A 21923-nucleotide genomic window follows, 5' to 3' on the forward strand; every position below is an offset into this window, starting at 1 on the left:
TTTTTTTTTGTTTTTTTTAACTTTCTGAGAAGTATGGCTGTAATGATTGACCTGGATCCGCCAATCAAATATTTCCTTCGGCGAAGGTGGCTTTATTACGTGTTATACAGAACTTTCATACGTCCCAGCCTCCTAGATCACGCAGGCGATGGCAGAGAAAAGAGGATAAGGAAGATAAAAATTGAGAGTGAATTTAACTCAGGTGCTGCTGGAGAAGGACTTCCCACAACACATAGTAACAATCATGCAAATGCGCACTAAGACAAAGAAAAGACGCAACACGAAGGACTTATCCATGGGACGGAAGTCAGTAGATGTGATCTATATGTACAGACAAATATACGTTTACAATTTTAGAAAAGAAGTGGATGATTTATTCAAGAGAAACAACTTCAGAAATTGAGCAAGTCAATAACGCGTTCGTTCACATCTGGCCCTTATGCAGTCAGTTATTTTTCTTGGCATTCATTGATAGAGCTGTCGTCCTGAGGTATATCGTGCCAAATTTTTTCAATGGGCGCGTTAGATCGTCAAAATCCCGAGCTTGTTGGAGGCCCTGCCCCTAATGCTCCAAGGGTTCTCAGTTGGGAAGAGATCTGACGACCTTACTGGCTAAGGTAGGTTTTGGGAAGCACGAAGACAAGCAGAAGATCTCTTGCCGTGTGCGGGCGAGCATTATCTTGCTAAAATGTAATGCCAGGATGTCTAGCCATGAAAGGCAACGAAATGGGTCGTAGAATGTCGTCGACGTACCGCTGTGCTGTAAGGATGCCGCGAATGACCGCCACAGACTATCACCCGTGGTTGTTGGGCCGTATGGCGGGTGACAGGTTGGTATCCCACCATTGTCCGGGGCATCTCCAAACACGGAATTTCATGGACTAGAGTAGAATTGTAGACAGTGGTTCAAATGGCTCTGAGCACTATGGGACTTAACATCTATGGTCATCAGTCCCCTAGAACTTAGAACTACTTAAACCTAACTAACCTAAGGACAGCACACAACACCCAGCCATCACGAGGCAGAGAAAATCCCTGACCCCGCCGGGAATCGAACCCGGGCGTGGGAAGCGAGAACGCTACCGCACGACCACGAGATGCGGGCTGTAGTCAGTGATCACCCTCGCTTCGAAATGAGCCCTGATCACCAGGGGAAGACGTGTCTGGGGGCACCCCAGACAGCAGTCGGATACCAACATACTGTACCTGTCGCCGGTCATACAGTCCGACAATCAGGAGTGCCATATCTTCTCGTAGCAGGACCCCTTTGGTTGTCTGCAGCATCCTCACCACACAGTTGTACGTCGACGGTATTGTACCCCTCGTTTTGTCGCTTGTCATGGCCAGCCATCCTGGGCTTACATTTCAGCAAGATAATACCTACCTGCACATGGCGACAGGTTCTACTGCTTGTATGCGTGCTTGCCAAACCCTATCTTGACCAGCAGGGTCGCCGGGTCTCCCCAACTGAGAATGTTTGGAGCATTAGGGGCAGGGCCCTCCAACCATCTCGGGATTGTGACGATCCAGCGCGCCAATTGGACAGAATTTGGCACGATACTGCTAAGGATGACATCCAACAACTCTGTCAATCAATGCCAACTCGAATAACTGCTTACATAAGGGATAGATGTGGACCAACGCGTTATTTACTTGCTCAATTTGTGAAGCTCACTATCTTGAACACAACATCCTACTTTTTGTTTGTCTATACACGTACATCACATTTACCGATTCCGTCCCATTCGGATAATTTCTTCGTGATGCAATTTTTTTTTTTTTTTTTTTTTTTTTTTTTTGTGTACAAGCTAATGCTTATTATAATTTGAGTTGGAAACACTCTCTGACGTCATTCAAGGTGTCAGACATAGCTAGCATCTACACTATTTAATATTTGTTAATAGCTTCATTGTAAAATTGCAGAAGAACTTACCTGTGACATTTGAAAATTAACGTTACCACTTTAGATTCAGTTTTTTTTCGGGAGGTTAAGCTATTTAGCTCAGTCAGATGGTTTTTCGCGCCAATGGATCAGAAAAATTTAAATATCCGTACTGCCAAGACAAACTGTTGTGTACATAGTTCCGCCGGTCGCGGTGGCCGTGCGGTTCTGGCGCTGCAGTCCGGAACCGCGGGACTGCTACGGTCGCGGGTTCGAATCCTGCCTCGGGCATGGGTGTGTGTGATGTCCTTAGGTTAGTTAGGTTTAAGTAGTTCTAAATTCTAGGGGACTTATGACCTAAGATGTTGAGTCCCATAGTGCTCAGAGCCATTTTTTTGTACATAGTTCCGCGTGGTTCATGGTGTGGGTTCCTGTAGTCATGTCCTAGTTCATGAACCACGGGCAACGTAGGAGTGGCCAAGTAAGTGGTCCCGACAGTCGGGATACCAGTTACTTCGGAATAAGGCTGGGCATCTCGGACGTATTCTGAGTCGTGGTCACCTTTGTGCTCATACGGCAAAGACTACCAAATCCACTGGTTAGTCCCTCAGCCTTTAGGGGTAAAACCCAATGGGACTCGGGGCAAGTAAGGCTAGCAACCTGCTTCCCTGGTACTTTAAATGTGATGCTGGCAACAATCAGAGCAAAATGCCTTGGACCTTTGGAGGTGACGGAGTCCAACCTCTAACTGACAAACCAGGGACTTCTAAGATACGACTTGGCAAACAAATGGTAATGAGATGGGGAGCTATTAATGTCAATGGGGGCTACTCTGGGAAGAAGGTAGAGCTGGCAGAGGCTGCAAGTAAGATGGGGCTGGATGTTTTAGCTGTTAGTGACATTCGGGTAAGGGGTGAGAAAGAAGAGGAAGTGGGAGAATACAAGGTCTACCTATCAGGAGTCAAAGCAGGAATAGCACAATGGGGTGTAGGGCTTTACACTAGGAAGGAAATGGAACCCAGCGTAGTTGCAATAAGGTATGTAAACGAACGACTGATGTGGATAGATTTGACAGTGTCTAGCAAGAAAATTAGGATTGTGTCAGTATATTTGCATTGTGAAGGGACTGATCAAGATAAGATGGATAGTTTTTATGAGGCACTCAGTGATGTAGTTGTTAGAGTAAAGGACAAGGACAGTGTTCTGCTCATGGGTGATTTTAATGCCAGGATTGGAAATCGAACAGAAGGGTATGAAAAGGTTATGGGTAAATTTGGAGAGGATATGGAGGCCAACAGGAACGGGAAACAACTCTTGGATTTCTGTGCCAGTATGGGCTTAGTAATCACAAACTCCTTTTTTAAACATAAGAACATTCACCGGTATACTTGGGAAGGCAGGGGAACCAGATCTGTCATTGACTATATAATAACAGATCAGGAATTCAGGAAGGCTGTGAGGGACACACGTGTATTCAGGGGATTCTTTGATGACACTGATCATTATTTAATCTGCAGTGAAATTGGGATTGTGAAGCCGAAAGTGTAGGAGGTCAGGTCCATTTGTAGGAGGATAAGATGGAGAAACTTCAGGATAAGGAAATCAGGCACAAGTACATAACAGCGATCTCAGAAAGGTACCAGTTAGTTGAATGTAGTCAATTACAGTCATTGGAAAAGGAATGGACAAGGTACAGGGACACAGTACTAGAAGTGGCTAAAGAATGTCTTGGAACAGTAGTATGTAAAAGTGGGATGAAGCAAACAGCTTGGTGGAATGATACAGTCAAGGCAGCCTGTAAAAGGAAAAAGAAGGCGAATCAAAAATGGCTACAAACCAGAACCCAGGTAGACAGAGAAAGTTATGTTGAAGAAAGAAACAAAGCCAAACAGATAATTGCAGCATTCAAGAAGAAATCGTGGGAAGACTTTGGAAACAGGTTGGAGACTATGGGTTAAGCTGCTGGAAAACCATTCTGGAGTGTAATTAGCAGTCTTCGAAAGGGAGGTAAGAAGGAAATGACAAGTATTTTGGACAGGTCATGAAAACTGCTGGTGAATCATGTGGATGCCTTGGGCAGATGGAGGGAATATTTTGAAGAGTTGCTCAATGTAGGTGAAAATGCGATCAGTAATGTTTCAGATTTCGAGGTACAATGGGATAGGAATGATGATGGAGATAGGATCACATTTGAGGAAGTGGAAAAAATGGTCAATAGATTGCAGTGCAATAAAGCGGCTGGGGTGGATGAAATTAAGTCGAAACTCATCAAATACAGTGGAATGTCAGGTCTTAAATGGCTACACAGGATAATTGAAATGGCCTGGGAGTCGGGACAGGTTCCATCAGACTGGACAAAAGCAGTAATCACACCAATCTTTAAACATGGAAACAGAAAAGATTGTAACAACTATAGAGGTATCTCTTTAATCAGCGTTGTGGGTAAAATCTTCTCAGGTATTGTTGAAAAGAAAGTGCGAGTATTAGTTGAGGACCAATTGGATGAAAATCAGTGTGGGTTTAGGCCTCTTAGAGGTTGTCAGGACCAGATCTTTAGCTTACGGCAAATAATGGAGAAGTGTTATGAGTGGAACAGGGAATTGTATCTATGCTTTATAGATCTAGAAAAGGCATATGACCGGGTTCCTAGGAGGAAGTTATTGTCTGTTCTACAAGATTATGGAATAGGAGGCAAACTTTTGCAAGCAATTAAAGGTCTTTACATAGATAGTCAGGCAGCAGTTAGTTGACGGTAAATTGAGTTCATGGTTCAGAGTAGTTTCAGGGGTAAGACAAGGCTGCAACCTGTCTCCACTGTTGTTCATATTATTTATGGATCATATGTTGAAAACAATAGACTGGCTGGGTGAGATTAAGATATGTGAACACAAAATAAGCAGTCTTGCATATGCGGATGACTTAGTTGTGATGGCAGATTCGACTGAAAGTTTGCAAAGTAATATTTCAGAGCTAGATCAGAAATGTAAGGACTATGGTATGAAGATTAGCATCTCCAAAACGAAAGTAATGTCAGTGGGAAAGAAATATAAACGGATTGAGTGCCAAATAGGAGGAACAAAGTTAGAACAGGTGGACGGTTTCAAGTACTTAGGATGCATATTCTCACAGGATAGCAACATAGTGAAAGAACTGGAAGCGAGGTGTAGCAAAGCTAATGCAGTGAGCGCCCAGCTACGATCTACTCTCTTCTGCAAGAAGGAAGTCAGTACCAAGACTAAGTTATCTGTGCACCGTTCAATCTTTCGACCAACTTTGTTGTATGGGAGCGAAAGCTAGGTGGATTCAGGTTACCTTATCAACAAGGTTGAGGTTACGGATATGAAAGTGGCTAGGATGATTGCAGGTACTAGTAGATGGGAACAATGGCAGGAGGGTGTCCACAATGAGGAAATCAAAGAAAAACTGGGAATGAACTGTATAGATGTAGCAGTCAGGGCGAACAGGCTTAGATGGTGGGGTCATGTTACACGCATGGTAGAAGCAAGGTTACCCAAGAGACTCATGGATTCAGCAGTAGAGGGTAGGAGGAGTCGGGGCAGACCGAGGAGTAGGTACCTGGATTCGGTTAAGAATGATTTTGAAGTAATAGGTTTAACATCAGAAGAGGCACCAATGTTAGCACTGAATAGGGGATCATGGAGGAACTGTATAAGGGGGGCTATGCTCCAGACTGAACGCTGAAAGGCATAATCAGTATTAAATGATGATGATGATGATGATGATGAGTGCCGCGTAGTCAGCGCGTACACAACTTTCCCACTGGAGGGCGCCCCGCTAAGCACAACAGCGCAGGCGCAGCGCTATGGGACTTAACATCTGTGGTCATCAGTCCCCTAGAACTTAGAACTACTTAAACCTAACTAACCTAAGGGCATCACATACATCCATGCCCGAGGCAGGATTCGAACCTGCGACCGTAGCGGTCACGCGGTTCCAAACTGAAGCGCCTAGAACCGCACAAATTAGGATATATAGGCCTTGAGTCGGCATATACTTCATTCGAAACTTTCATTTTTTCCACAGATACCTGCACCTTTGCACATAAACAGATCTCTTCGAGAGGAAAGAAAAACATTTGGATCTCTGTACTGAGTATCGCTGGTGTTCAGAATTGACACAGCAGTCAAGGCGAGCAGTGAAGAAGAAATACTGTCTCTAATGTTAGCATCTGAGGCTCTTCGCTTTGCAATTGTTTATGCAGTTGATTGGAAATCGGTAAGTATAGAATGTTATAAGAGCATTTCAGTTTTTTAAGAATGGTATTAGATATAAGTAACCGATCTTGTGATGCAGTATACGTGAAGAAAATAAAAAGAGTATCATATTGCTCTGACACACGAGAAATTACCGCCTGAAGGGACAATGACATTGTTTCGCTTGGATGTAGCAATTTGTACTGTTTGACCCCCACAAAATCTTGAAACTCCTGTAATGCAGCTATGTGCGCGCTAGTATGGAAGTAACTGAATATATCTCGTACTAGATCTTCAGGGGCTCTTAGCAGTTTTGTATAGTCACAGGAGGAGTACAGACTGAAAGAATTGCATATGCATTTCATTATGAACAAATGAGGGATATCTCTCTTCAAAATGGCAGAAAGGAGGTTAGGTTTGCCCATCACGAGACTAGTTACGTCGGCAGCGAAGTCTATAAGTTTTCCTTATATGGTATGTTGTACAAGCTAAAGCATTCAATCAAACTATTGTAAAAAGTAACAGCATTGCCCTCAGTTACTACAATAGGATCTAAAAGTGCTTTCCCTATCGTTCCACGTCCTAGGTCTTGATTCAGCAACAGTTACTGAAAACTTATTTTTGCAAAGCAAATTACATACCCTGTCTTCACTTTCACCACCTGTAATATGTTTCACAATAGCAGTGGCCTTCGCTCTATTAGAGTAATTTTTTGGCGATTTCTGAACATACTGACTTCAGCGATGTTTGTAAATATTTCCTAACGTTGAGGTACGCTGCGTTCCGCACAGAGCCTATTTCCGTCTCCTTAACGTTGTGCTTACATCTGAGTCCTGGAATGAAAATCATGTCAAAATTTTCTCTCCTATCAGTCTTCCAGCACTTTGCACATGCTTCTTCGTTTCTACATGTCTGTCAAGAGTAGTTTTCTTGACAGAAGACATTTTTATTTCACATTCACGCACCTTACAATAAGCAAAATTATCGCCCTTTTTACTTTGTTGAAGCCAACACTTAAATTTAACACTTTCCCTACTTTTTTAGTTTTGAGTGTACTTCACTTCTTTCCTAGCTCCGGGTGCAGCAGTCATTTCCGCGTTTAATTTACACGAAAACCAGCTGTTTCAAACCTTTGCACATCAACTGTAGTGCTATAAACACACTACGCACAACTGTAGTGGGTCACGAGTGATGACGGTGGAGTTTAGGCTTGTTCTGCGCAGCTGCGTCATGTATGCTTCGACAGCCAATGAGCTTTCAGAATGTTCTGAGTACTCTGCTGTGAATGCCGTAGCTAATGCGAGCATTAAACGTGATCGTAGCGAGTTTAGTTGCGAGCTGTCACTGCTCATTGTGGTGGTAAGTGATAAAATTGTACATAAGTAAGCGGGAGACATAATTTGCAGGATATGCGCTGTCTTCAAGCGGAAAGCACGAGCATGCACGTACCGCAACTGACGCTTGGAATTGTCGAAACGCGAGAAACTCCATCGTTCATGGATCGGGCTGTATCAGCGAACTGATGCTAGGAGTATGCGCCGCGGTAACAGATTACACTTTTAACATTTCCAAACCTTTAACTCATACTATTCCATCAACGCAAAGACAGTGACACCAAGTGACACATCTTACCATTGCCATCACTCTACAATTCTGTGACACCATAGCTTTGCAAACACGTCTCTTTCTTACCCACGTTTTCGCATAACTTAAGCCATGGGAACAGCTTAATTTTTTTGGTGTGAATAACGAAGAGGCTGCTCCTGACTTATTTTGACAACATTATAGGGCAGTAAATGATATTTATTATCAGTTTAGACTGTTATGAGTCGTTTTCCTATACCATCAGAAATAATTTTTATCCCGAAGAAACATTTATTTCACTTTCACACGCTTTACAATAATCTCACTGTCGGGCACATGGTGGTTTATCGTTTCCCAGCACATGTTATAGAGATTGAGGTTTTAAACAACATCCATACGAGGAATAAACTTACAGCAACTTGATTCAGTACTTGGAACTGATAAAAGTGGTGTGAGGAATTCACAGAGGGGATTTCCAGAATGTAATTAGTATCTCAAGGAATAAGTAGTTAATCAACTGGTGCATCAACATTCGCGGCAATAAAAATTACTTTGAGGGAATAGACACAAATGTGATAAAAAAGAGGATTTGCTCTTCAGCAGTAGAGCAGTAGATTTTTCAAAAGGCAGTAAAGTAGCGTAATTCTGTTTTCAAACACAGAGGTTACAGCGCCATTATTTTATCTTTCTACGTTCGTTAAAGGTCAAATTCAAACAGTTTTACCTTCCACACGCGCCAAGGAAGACGTGCTGCATCAAGATTCGTGGTTGCAAATGTGATGGCAACGTGCCTGCATGGGATCTGATAGAGCTTAATTCTGACAATTCAATTCATTCCACCTAGTACGGAGGCAACAAAGGCCCTCTCTCGTTAACAATTATCTTTAATAAACGCTAGAAGTTTTGACGTCGGCATTATACATGAAATCATTTCTCTAACGTAAATGTGAAGAAATATTCTGTGAAATGACATACTCGCAATGAAACTTGTTGAATTATTTTTCATCGAAAGATAAAGGAAAACTCATTAAATACGTGATACTTCGAAGCGATACAGCAGCTTCTGGCCAATGAACTCACAAGATTTAGATGACATCGTGTAATTAAAATGAATCCATAATTTTGTGACCATGACGGTCTCCGGAGAAACATTTATTGACAGAATTAGGCTTGCAAATTCTCTGAAGAGCATAGAGTGCTTCACCACGTAAGTAAATTATTTAATATGTCTGTGCCGACTTCTTTTTCCGTTACTCAATAGTTCTTACTACCGCAATAGATGCAGTGGATACCTTGATTATTTTACAGAAGACAATAGCCGCGACTGAATGCTAACGTATAAAGAAACAAAATGTACTCAATTCCGACATTTTTGAATGATTTCTCCCACATTGGAACATGGAAGACAGACTAACGCTATTCAGTGTAACAGATAAGAAAAACGCCTCAGCATGTAACAGCATTTTTTCACAGGAAAACCATGTCTAGGGAAGCAAAAGATCGTTATTGTATAAGATGCTGTCAAATTGTTTTTAAAAATTTTGCAATATGCTAATAACATCAAATTATTTCTCACCACATAAGGTGTAAAGCTGCTATCTGATACGCAGTTTTACTGGCAGGAACTTAATAAAAACTAATCAACAATTTGCACGAAAAATTTCTTCTCTTAAAACCAAAAGCTAAGACAGAGCTCGTCCCACAAGAAATCTCGCGCCAGATGAGCGCGATTTCACGACTTGTAGTACCACCTAGCGGCAAGAGATTGAACTAACGCAGGCAGCTTCGCAACGTGGCGACGGTGAGAGAACCGTCTCCTTCCCAAAACATACTTAACATTATTTCTCGTTCTCATAATGATTAATGAGACTAAATACATCAAGGTATGTCAATAACAGTAAAATATTATTATATGTACTGTGTAGGACCGATAACTTTCGGCGCTGCGGTGTCCGAGTGGTTAAGGAGTTGGACTCGAAATCCAATGGGCTTTGCCCGCACAGGTTCGAATCCTGTCCGCAGCGAATATTTTTAAATGTGCTTTTACTTTTAAATACGTAGTTCTCTCTTCAGATACGACGCACAGAAGTCAGTCGCAAGCATATTATTTTTCCTGAGACTTCGCTAATCTTTTTCGGTATAGTTATCAAATCTCAATGTCATGGATGATATTGCTTCAGAAAAAAAAAGAGTATGGGGGGAGTAATTGTAAAATTCAGTAATGTTTGTGTGCTTTTGTGGGAATCTGCAAAACGTCTGTTTACGGTTCCAAGTTGTTCAACGGAACGCGTACAAGCTGCCGATAGTATTGAAAATGCAATCAAGATAACATCCGCGCTATTCAGGGTCACATCCTGAAATTTCCTCCGCAGATTACCATCGTGAAACCTTTTACATTCGCGGGCAAAAGAATACCTGGTCGTTAATCACATTTAACATGAAACTTTTGAGAAAAAAATAATCCGCCGATGAAACATATTCAGTGGAATTTACCCGCGATGGATACTGAGAAACAGTTTCATAGAGAATGATTACAATGAGTAATGTGTTTATAACACACAGTCGTCACAGATAACAAACAACTCAACCAATGACAAGGTATTTTTATTATTGCTTGATTTGCAAACGCATCTGATTTCTATGTTTTACAACAGCTTACGTGAATTGGTGGGATAATTACTGTCTACCCCGCCTAATCAGGAAATTACTCATGGGCAATGTTAAGAATGGTTCGTAAAAATCTGTGGTAAACAAAAACCACTTTGTTTATCTGGCTTACGGTACAGGTGTAAAAGTCATATCGCCATTCTATTGTTGTTTGGTACAGCTGTTCTAAATATATATTAAATACTTGCCATTCTATATTTACGAAGATGCAAAGCTGGTACTTTTTGCCGATGATACAAGTATAGCTATCACACCCAACAGACAAGAATTAACTGGTGAAATTGTAAACGATGTTTTTCAAAAAATCATTAAGTGGTTCTCTGCAAATGGGCTCTCATTAAACTTTGACAAAACACAGTACATATAGTTCCACACAGCAAATGGAATGACACCATTAATAAATGTAGACTTCGATCAGAAATCGTTAGCTAAGGTAGAATATTCAAAATTTCTAGGTGTATGCATTGATGAGGGGTTGAACTGGAAAAAACACACTGAAGATCTGCTGAAACGTTTGAGTTCAGCTACTTATGCTGTTAGGGTCATTGCAAATTTTCCCCAACCCCCACAAAAAAATATTAAGTGTCATGTAATATTTTGTGTAATGTAATATCTTGTATAGACACCTTTTATTAACCTGACACGTTCCACATTATTACGAAGTGTCGTATTCATGATCTATTAAACAAGTACTAATCTAATCTAAGCTCTAGAAGTCCTATCGCTATTCTATTGTTGTTTAGGAAAATTCTCTATCCACAATTACGGAATGACGGATTTGTGTATAACGGCATGCCATTTTTTGAGCTACTTATTGATAGAGACGAGGAAGCTGTATTAGTTCTAGATTTTAACACAACTTGTTGACTGAGTAAAAGGAATCTTCTATTTTGTGAAAAGATTCGAATAGCTGGAATGAACATATTGCATAATAAGATGTGTATATTAAACGTATTGTCTTTAAGAGCACTTACAGGCATTACCAAGAATGAACATGAACAGAGTTACTGCACATCTCAATGTCCTTTCGTCCATTTCTGCTACATTCTTCATTCCGCCAGCAACGTAAGGAAGATTTTAGGACATACCTGCAACAAAAGACCAAAGAACTCTTTTAGTTATTTTGGTAAGCTGTACTGCTTGCTTGGAATACACCATCAAGACATATTTACTGTTATAATTAGTATGGTTGTTACTCTATGGCAGGACTTCCTAGATAGTGAGTGAAAACGCCTCAATATCAAAGATTCTATAAAAAAGAGAATAAAAATCAGAAATGCTTACGGTGATGCCTATTAACTTTGAGATTACGTGACACGCCCAATATGATAAGTATTTTAGCTGTTGAAGCGGAGCCCTTGCACAGTAATCATGTAGTGGTGAAATGATCGTATGGCATCATTGGCCGGGAGACCCCTTCTCGCGTTGCTCTGTAGCATCGCGCAAATCTTTCTATTTGACGTCACTTCGGGAATCAGCGTGTCGACGAAGGTGAGATGTAACGATGGGGACAGCACAAACAACCAATCCCCGCCGGGAAACGAACTTTTAACGTATATAAACTTTTATTTACAAATTTAACAGTTACATTCGTACATAACAATGAGATCTTTCGCACTTCAAAAAGTATGTTTAACTTTTTATATGGTTTCATACAATCTTCTGTTATCAAAGTCTTTCATTTGGTGCCATTTGGTTGTTTTTCCCTCAAATTGAGTTCGTTAGTCACGCTAGTAGAGTTTATTACATTAACTGAACTTCTTTGTGAAAAACATAGTGATAACACTCAACTGCTATAGTGAGTTTCAAAATTCCACTTATGCTGTTCTTCTTTAAAAAAACTCATGTTTTATGATCTAAATCTAGTGATTATAGTACCTTCTTAAAGATCTCTCAGCTTCACAAATCAACAATAAGCGCAATTCCATTGTTGAGAAATAGGCGCTTTCAAGCCCAGTTGGTCATTATGACCTACAGCATACCAGTTACATAAGAATTGTCGATGCAGCAGTTGACTGGTTTCGTTCATTACCCGAGGTACCACAAAATTTATCAGTGGTGGAACAGTTTGCTCAGGCTGTATTTATAATAAAAAATGTCTGAGAATGTACGAACCAGTTTAGTAGTGACAAAGCAAGTGAAGCTGAGGAGACAACACATGAAGAAACTGACTTGATTCTAGCTCTGAATTGTCTCCTAGTAAAGATGAAGAGCTAGATACGGGCAACAATTCTTATTATTATCGGAAAGGAAATTCTTTCGAGCGGCCATCGCAGCCTCCACCGCGTAATGTAAATATTGCTCTCAGCTATGAAAAGAGAACAGTTATGCCAAATTTGCAAATCCTTGTAGAAAAGAATCAGCATTTGTAGGACGTTACACCGCTATTTTGTTGAAGCAGACAAGAAGCACTTACAAAAGAACTGCTTCAAGTCTTTTGCAGTCAACCGTCATCAATCAAAAATTTTGAAGGACAAACAGGTTTTGAAAATATTTCTACTCTTGCAAAGGTCGTGTTAACACTTCCGCATTCAATCGTAGAAAAAGAAAGAGTTAGAGTTTCTTCTACGTTGTATGCCACAAAAAAAGAAGAAAAAAACGGAATAAAATGGGATCTGTGTTGTCAAATGTTTACTGTTTCTCCACGATCTGTACGTTAGTGGAGTACGTTATTGTTGTTGCTGTGGTCTTCAGTCCTGAGACTGGTTTGATGCAGCTCTCCATGCTACTCTATCCTGTGCAAGCTTCTTCATCTCCCAGTACCTACTGCAACCTACATCCTTCTGAATCTGCTTGGTGTATTTATCACGCTGCCCTCCAATACTAAATTGGTGATCCCTTGATGCCTCAGAACATGTCCTACCAACCGATCCCTTCTTCTAGTCAAGTTGTGCCACACACTTCTCTTCTCCCCAATCCTATTCAACACCTCCTCATTAGTTATGTGATCTACCCATCTAATCTTCAGCATTCTTCTGTAGCACCACATTTCGAAAGCTTCTATTCTCTTCTTGTCCAAACTATTTATCGTCCATGTTTCACTTCCATACATGGCTACACTCCATACAAATACTTTCAGAAACTACTTCCTGTCACTTAAATCTATACTCGATGTTAACAAATTTCTCTTCTTCAGAAACGCTTTCCTTGCCATTGCCAGTCTACATTTTATATCCTTTCTACTTCGACCACCGTCAGTTATTTTGCTCCCCAAATAGCAAAACTCCTTTACCACTTTAAGTGTCTCATTTCCTAATCTAATACCCTCAGCATCACCCGACTTGATTCGACTACATTCCATTATCCTCGTTTTGCTTTTGTTGATGTTCATCTTGTATCCTCCTTTCAAGACACTATCCATTCCATTCAACTGCTCTTCCAAGTCCTTTGCTGTCTCTGACAGAATTACAATGTCATCGGCGAACCTCAAAGTTTTTATTTCTTCTCCATGGATTTTAATACCTACTCCGAATTTTTCTTTTGTTTCCTTCACTGCTTGCGCAATATACAGATTGAATAACATTGGGGAGAGGCTACAACCCTGTCTCACTCCCTTCCCAACCTAATTGGACTCTAAACTGGTTGTGTGAAAATAAGAGTCTACAAACAGCAGCTCAAAAAAATGGCTCTGAGCACTATGGGACTTAACTTCTGAGGTCATCAGTCTCCTAGAACTTAGAACTACTTAAACCTAACTAACCTAAGGACATCACACACATCCATGCCCGAGGCAGGATTCGAACCTGCGACCGTAGCGGTCGCGCGGTTCCAGACTGTAGTGCCTAGAACCGCTCGGCCACCACGGCCGGCCAAACAGCAGCTGTTGTGTTCTTATTTACCTCACGTAACGAGACTAATAGGCTACCACAAAGATACACTGATACTTCTGTACTTTATTTCAGTCACTCAAGTGTTCAGGAAGAATCACGATCTGGATGAGTTATTTGAACTGCGAGACATCTTGAGAATCTTCGCAGCGGTATTGGTTTCAGTACTTATCCTGCACCTATCTTGTTTTACCAGTATACAAAAATAGGTCAGCATTCAGACGCAAATTTTTATTTCTTGGAATACGCGGTTAGGAGTTGCACAATATAACAATCTGAAGATTGAGACTTCGTGAGGCCCCGAAACTAGTCATTTGAAGAGAGAGAAATTTGTATCTGGAAGCTAACTTTCTTTCTTTCTTTGTATAATAGGGAACATCCATTCCTCGCCGCTACCGTGCCCGCACATCTGTGCTTCCCAAGTACCCGGTGACCGACAGCCTTGGGTAAAGGAAAGAGACAATAAAATTTAAAAAATATATATAAAAAACTAAAAATGAGTCTTTAACAGGGAGCACAACAAGACGTACTACCGGAGATGGCGCAGAGGCTAACAGTTTTGTGCAAAATTGTTAACAAAGGGAAAATGTTACGACCCAATAAGCGATTAACTTTTTTTTTGCTGTCCGTAAGGAACTTTCAAGATGAACGTAGGGGCGTTTCACATGTGTAGAGACATGGTCGAAAATCAGTTGGAAACACTGAATAGAATGCAAATAAAATTATTGGACGTCAGCTATTCACCGGAAGGCTTGTCTCAGACTGTTGTTCCGTTTCAGTCGTATTAAATTTTACCCTATTTTTTGATTATGAAACAATATTTTTTTTAACATTTTGCCAGATCTTCAGTTGCGATTTCTTCTACCACATTCTAAAAGAATTTAACTACACTCAGCTACTGGCAAGTGTGGGTTTACCGGGGTTTGATATGTCAGATTATGAAATTTATTTTTTCAAAACTCCTGAATATAATGCATAAACATGTTCATCACACTTTTCCATTTACGGGATGGAAAATGATGTCTGGCATATCACTTCTACGACTGCGCTGGCGTGCAAGAATTGTGTACGTGAAACTCACCATGATTGCCTGACAACAGCACGTCGAATTTCCTCTCGCTGATATTTCGAGGCTTATTGACATGTACCAATGATTTAAGATAATCCACAGGAAAAAGTGGTTAAGTCACCTGATCTTGATAACTGTTGTTGGACACTATTACTCGAGATACGGCAACGCGAAAACCGCTCATGGAGTAAGTCAATCGTTTTGCGGGAAGTGTGACAGGTGGCACCATAAAAAAGGCACAATAAACCGTCAGTCGCTGAGCATGCCTTTCGCTCTAGTGAACTACGCAAGGATTTTCAGACTTCGAATGCGGCAATTCTGTTTACTCATAAATCCACTGAAGTGGAAGTGAGCCTTGTCACTGAAGATGATGCTCATCACAAAACCGTCTTCTTGCGATTCTTCTCAGGAACCAGTCCACAAAATTTGCCCTTTCTCATGATCGGCTTCTTTCTACTGCTGCATTAAGTAAATTCTGTAAGGTTGAAGGGGACAGACTATGCAGAAGAAATCGCCTTTCAGAAGAATATCCCATGCCCAGTTCTTGCGAACAGCGAAGAGCCGATTTCCCTGGACTGTCATACGAGGATTCCCAGAACTGTTTTATGTCCACGGTTGAACCGGTTTCTTAGAACTTCACAGTAAGCCTGAGAACTGTTGATCCTTCGGTGCTTCAATACGCCCTAGCAACGCTCCAACACTTCTCATAGTTGTTACATCACTTTCTCCGTTCTGATAAAATGTTTTCACTATTAACACACGCTGAGCAATAGTAAACTGCTCCATTGTTAGACACACTGCGAAAAAATACGAGATATTGAGACTGAAGCAACAATCGGAATGTTTATGGAAACCGAAATGATACACAACAATGTGGCCAACCGACTACCATGCGATTCAAAACCGGCGCGCTTTTTGAAGGATCCTTCATAAAGAAAATCGAAGAGGGCCACTCAATAAAGTACACTTGTTAGTGTAATTATAATTACGAATGGAGCAGTATTTGAATCACGTCATGACTCAGCTGTGTAAACGCGGTGCCTTCTCGCTTGGGTTGTGTGTGCTACCGCTACACTACAAATAATCGAACGCGCCTATCTGGGAGGATGTGACGTTCATTATACGACGCCACACTGCAGCCTTCTAAGTTATCTGTTTGACATACTCGTACAAGTAAACTGTAGCTGTAGAACTGTGTTTGCCAGGACCCCCAGCTCTTAAGCATTCATTCAAGAAAATACTACCGGATATTTTGGTTGCAGAATCATCATGGAAAAGACGTTTAAATTATGCTGCATAATCACGAGCGAAATGTAAACAAGTGAATGAAAGGTATAAAGTCGGAACCTAGCTGACAAAACGAAAGCTGCGCGAAGCGAAAATGAGCGTGAGGAGGGAAATGACAGAAGTGCTCGGTGAATTAGAGAGTAAATTTTTACCAACCGATCAGATTAAAAACTCTCACATGTTTTGGTCTTATGTAAAATCAGTAATTGAATCCGAATCATCTGTTCAGTCGTACAGTGACTTATACTCTCACTGAAGCGGAAGATAACAGAAGGGCGATATAATGAATTTGGTCATTACGAAATTCCTTCATTGCGGATCATACTGCAGCCGTCCTTTCAATCATCGGAAATACGCCGAAATGGTAGATATTGAGATAGGTGACCGTGGAACAGAAAAGCAACTGCAATCGCTTAATACTGGAAAGGCATATGAACCAGATCATGTACCTGTAATATTAAAACTTCCTAGCAGATTAAAATTCTGTGATGGACCGAGACTCGAAATAGGGACTTTTGCCTTTCATTGGTAAGTGCTCTATCGACTGAGCTACCCATACACTACTCACGCTCCTTCCTCATAGCCCCAATTCTGCCAGTATCTTGTCTCCTACCTTCCAAACTTTACGGAAGCTCCTCTACGAACCTTGCAGAACTAGCACTCCTGGAAGAAAGAAAGCCCCAGGCTGTAGCTAAGCCATGTCTCCGCAATGCCCTTGCTTCCAGGAGTGCTAGTTCTGCAAGGTTCGCGGGAGACCTTCTATGAAGTTTGGAAGGTAGGAGACAAGACACTGGCAGAATTGGGGCTGAGAGGGCGGCGCGGGAGGCGTGCATGGATAGCTCAGTCGATAGAGCTCTTGCACGCGAGAGGCAAAGGCGCCGAGTTTGAGTCTCGGTCCGGCACGTAGTTTTAATCTGCAGGAAGTTTCATATCAGTGCACAATCCGCTGCAGAGTGAAAATTTTATTCTTGAAACATCTCCCAAGCTGTGGCTAAGCCATGTCTCTGCAAAAGTTAGCTGCATGAATCTTTAACCGCATAATTTATTCTTTCAAACCCTGCTTTTTAACTTCTTTGTCACGTTTTCTACGCACTCTAATAGTGTTTAATCTTCTAGGCTACCGGACAGGGTGTATCAAAAAGAATCCTCCAATTTAATAACATAATAACTATTATTTTATTTAAGATATGTGCGTATACTGTTGGAAAGATAAGACTTTCGAGGTTTACATGGTTGCCCGACACACTGGCATCTGGAAGTGCGGTAATTTTTAAATCAAAGGATTACTGAACGATGGATAATTCGCACCGGGCCAAATGATTCAGCCTTACATTACTGGACTCCAAGGTCACCGGACCTGACTGTATGTGAGTATTTCTTGTGGGGGTTTATAAAAGACTGTTTACATGCCTCCTTTACCAACAACAATGAATGAACTGAGACACTGCATGACAGCGGCTGTGAAAACTGTACCTCAAGTCCGGCTCTCTGTAGTGTGGTAAGTTTGAATATCGCTCTAACATATGCCGTGTACCTCAAGGGGGACCTATGAAAAGAAAATTCATTGTTTTCATTAGTTTCAGAAATACAGTCGTGCCAAATCGGATGATTCTTTTTGATACACCCTCTAGTTTCAAAAGAACCAGAACGTGTACATGATATTGCCTATGGCAGCGTGCGTTACAGAACTCTGTCTAGAATAACACTGAAAATATTTAGTATAAAACTGTCCTCTGAGCCCAGTTTTAAATCTTCTTCTGCTTTTACAGCTGCAGAGGATTTTCTTTTGTTTTCCCGTTTCTCTGTGGCGCGAATCGTTACGTTCAAGTCAGGTAATATTCCAATATTTTCTGCTACCTTGCTGCTTTCTGCGTAAATTTCTTAATTTATTTAATTCTTCCACTAGACTCTCAATATCGGCACTTCCAACAAATATTTTGCTTCCCTTGCCTGAAGCATAACGTTACGTATGTTTACTGCAGGTGATACTAAGTACCATGCTGAAGACATCAAGACGTATTGATAGGATTTCAAATCATTCTGAATGGCCTTTAGTTCAGTACAAATCGTTCTGAGTGGCCTTTAGGTCAGTATGTGCCTCCGCAATCAAATTAAATTTAAAAGCAAGTGCAGCCGACCTTTGTAATCCTGGCAATTGCTTAGCATACGGACGCACGGCATTTATCCGTGCAAATTATCTCGTTTCCGATAGCCCGTGAAGGGGCGATCTTATATGAAGGGCTTATTTCAATAGTGGTACAAGTCCATTTTTGTTCATTCTGAGATACAGAATCCTAAGGTTAAATGAGCGCTGAAAAATCTGCAGTTGAGATACCAGAAATATTCACGTATATATGCTTGAATATTTCTGGTATCTCAACTGCAGATTTTTCAGCGCTCATTCAACTTAGGACTCTATATCTCAGAATGAACAAAAATGGACTTGTACCACTATTGAAATAAGCCCTTCATATTTTCTTTTAAAACTTTCCATCTCTGGGGACTATACCGGGCTCATTTACTTCAATTAAAATCTGGTATCAACTGATGGAAATTAAAATACGTTCATAAACATTACAACACCTGCGCATGGGTAAAAATAATATACAGTATTTGCCCTCCAGTGTCTGATGTTGTTCTTAAAACTGTCCCGCAGGTTCGTTCAGTGAAGACCTTCAGCGGTCAGGTTTGAGATTCTTTTATCCTGCTTACCCTCCCTCCCCTCCCCTAACGCTGGCCCTGTCGTAGGACAGATGAACATAACTATAGACCTATATCGCTGAAGTCAGTGCGCTACAGAATTATGGTAGCCCACATGTTTTACGATACGTGTTACGACGTTTTTAGAAAGCGAAAATCTCCTCTATAAGAATCGACTTTGACACCGCAAACAGAGTTCCTGCGAAACTCGCTCAGTTCTTTCATGAGATCCGTAGGGCTGTAGATAACAGCGCTCATTTCCTGGGCCATTTTTCTGACTGGATTCAGGGGTTCCTTGCTAACAGAACTCAATACAGTGCTCCCAACGGAACAAAACCAACAGCTGTAATAGTAAATGCAGGAGTAAGCCAAGGATGCATCATAAGGCCGCCGCTGTTTACAATACATATAAATGAATAGTCTATAATAGGATACCTAGGAGTAACTACCCCGGTGACATAAAGTGGAATGACTAGATAAAACTAACTGTAGGAAAAGCAGATGCAAGGCTGAGACTGATTGGTAGAATCTTAAGTCAATACATCCACGAAATAAGTGGTTTACAAAAAGCTCGTTCGACCGATTCTTGAGTATTACTCATCATTATAGAAGCCTTACCAGATTGATTTAGCAGAAGAGATGGAGAAGATCCAACAAACAGCGACCCTGTTTCGTCACGGTATCGTTTAGCAGGCGCGAGAGCGGAACGGAGATGCTCAACAAATTTACTCCTGTGGTAGAAGCTACAAGAGAGAAATTCTGCACCACGAGCCGAAGTCTGCCTTCGGGCTACCTGCTAGGGATACCCATATTATCATTTCATATCCCTACGAATGTTTCACCCTAGTATATCTGCATGTGGTGTTGTGACTCGTGGTCAATGAAGTCACACGATATTAAGTTTCGAATGCGCAAAATTTACATTTCTGAAAATTTAAAGCAAGTTGCCAATCTCTTCACCACACTGGAATTTGATCAAGAATCTAACTTGGTATTTATGCTGTTTTTTAAGTTGTTCATTGTAAATAATGGCATCATATGCAAAAAGTCTGCGGTTGCTATTAATATTATGTGCAAGGTTATTAATAGACAACATTAACAGAATGTGATCCAAACCACTCCCATGACACACTTATGAAGTTACGTCTTTTTCTGTTAATGACCCTCCATCCAAGATGAAATGTTCCTCCCAACCAACAAATCCGTAATCCATTTAAAAGTTTCTTTTGATACTTTCTGTGACCGTATTTTCGCTAATAAGCACCGGAGAGGAACTGACTTAAAACCTTTTCGCATATCAAGGAATACTGCATATGCTTGTTCGTCTTGATGCTGCTTTCGAGATGTGAGAAGAGTTAAATTTGATTTTGGCATCTGACAAACACCTGAATGCCACTGAAGATATTAAAATACATGAATCACCTTATATCAAACTGATATTCAAGTAAAAGTGAAAAATGAAACAAGTAGTATGAAAAATTGTGTTATGTGTGACACTGATGCAAACTAGCAGCTCAAATTTGGTGGCAGCGCATGCGCAGGAACCGGGTCGGTCAATATTTCTCAGAAGTCCTTTTTCAATTTAAGCGCCTCGTTCAAACAACAATGTGCATCCAGTGCTACTGAGTGGCTCTCTGTACATCTCTACAGCACTGCAACGTTCAGACAAGAGTGTGAGATAAGTACAAGACCGACTCTGCAACTTGTGCCGAGGTCGTATTCTGCGCGGCGCATTTGTCCTGGCAATGTGGCCGCTAGCGCCGCTAAGTGGCAAATTGCGGCAATTACTGCGCAAATACGACTGGCGCGACGTTGCTAGCAGAGGAGCTAGTCAAGGCGAGATATGCCTAACGCATCAAGATAACGCTGGAGAAGAAACATGTGACCTCAGTATGCAGACTGCTGTTGGCTTCCATGCAAGTCTGAGCTAAAATTAAGCACGATTCCAGGGCCTGATGAGGTCCCTGTTAGTTTCTACACATAATTTGCAGCTGAGTGCGTCCCTCTTTTAAATATAATATACTGTAGATCGTCGAACAAAAATTTGTGCCCAGTTGTTGGAATAAAGCGCAGGTCACGCCCGTCTACAGCCAAGGTAGCAGAAGTGATCCACAAAAACCTTTTCTTTATCATTGACGTCTATATAATGCAGCTTCTTACATTCTCAGTCCCTCCATGCCAGCCAGCAGGGAGCCGGCTGCTGTAACCGAGCGGTTCTAGGCGCTTCAGTCTGGTACCGAGCGACCGCTCCGGTGGCAGATTCGAGTCCTGCCTCGGGCATGGACGTGTGTGACGTCCTTAGGTTAGTTAGGTTTAAGTAGTTCTAAGTTCTAGGGGACTGATGACTTCAGATGTTAAGTCCCATAGTGCTCAGAGCCATTTTGAAGCACCTTGCATCAAGAGAGTCAGATAGATACAGTACCCTTGACGTATCACAACCTACACGTATTGTCGAAGTGGATGAAGGAAGGACTTATTGACAGGGAGAACACAGCGTGTTATTTTAGATGGTGAGTCATCGATAGATGTAAAGTGACATCAGGTGGGTCCCAGGGTAGTGTGTTCAGACCTTTGCTGTCCATATTGTATATTAATGACCACGCAGAGAATATTAACAGTCTCAGACATTTCTCAGATAATGCAGTTATTTGCAGTTGCGCAAATATTCACTCAGATCTTGACAGGATTTCAGA

At 41.3% G+C, this 21923-nt stretch overlaps 1 protein-coding gene and 1 non-coding gene across 3 annotated transcripts in view; one reads left to right on the forward strand and one right to left on the reverse strand.

The window, feature by feature from the left end:
* LOC124614043 (uncharacterized protein ZK1073.1) overlaps positions 1-21923 on the reverse strand; it is a 602405-nt gene that overhangs the window by 404650 nt on the left and 175832 nt on the right. The window lies entirely within an intron of this gene.
* Positions 9623-9704, forward strand: Trnas-cga. The gene has a single exon. It is a non-coding gene; the product is annotated as a tRNA-Ser (tRNA).

This window comes from Schistocerca americana, chromosome 4 (genome assembly GCF_021461395.2).
Source record: "Schistocerca americana isolate TAMUIC-IGC-003095 chromosome 4, iqSchAmer2.1, whole genome shotgun sequence".
In the NCBI taxonomy this organism is placed as follows: Eukaryota; Metazoa; Arthropoda; class Insecta; order Orthoptera; family Acrididae; genus Schistocerca; species Schistocerca americana.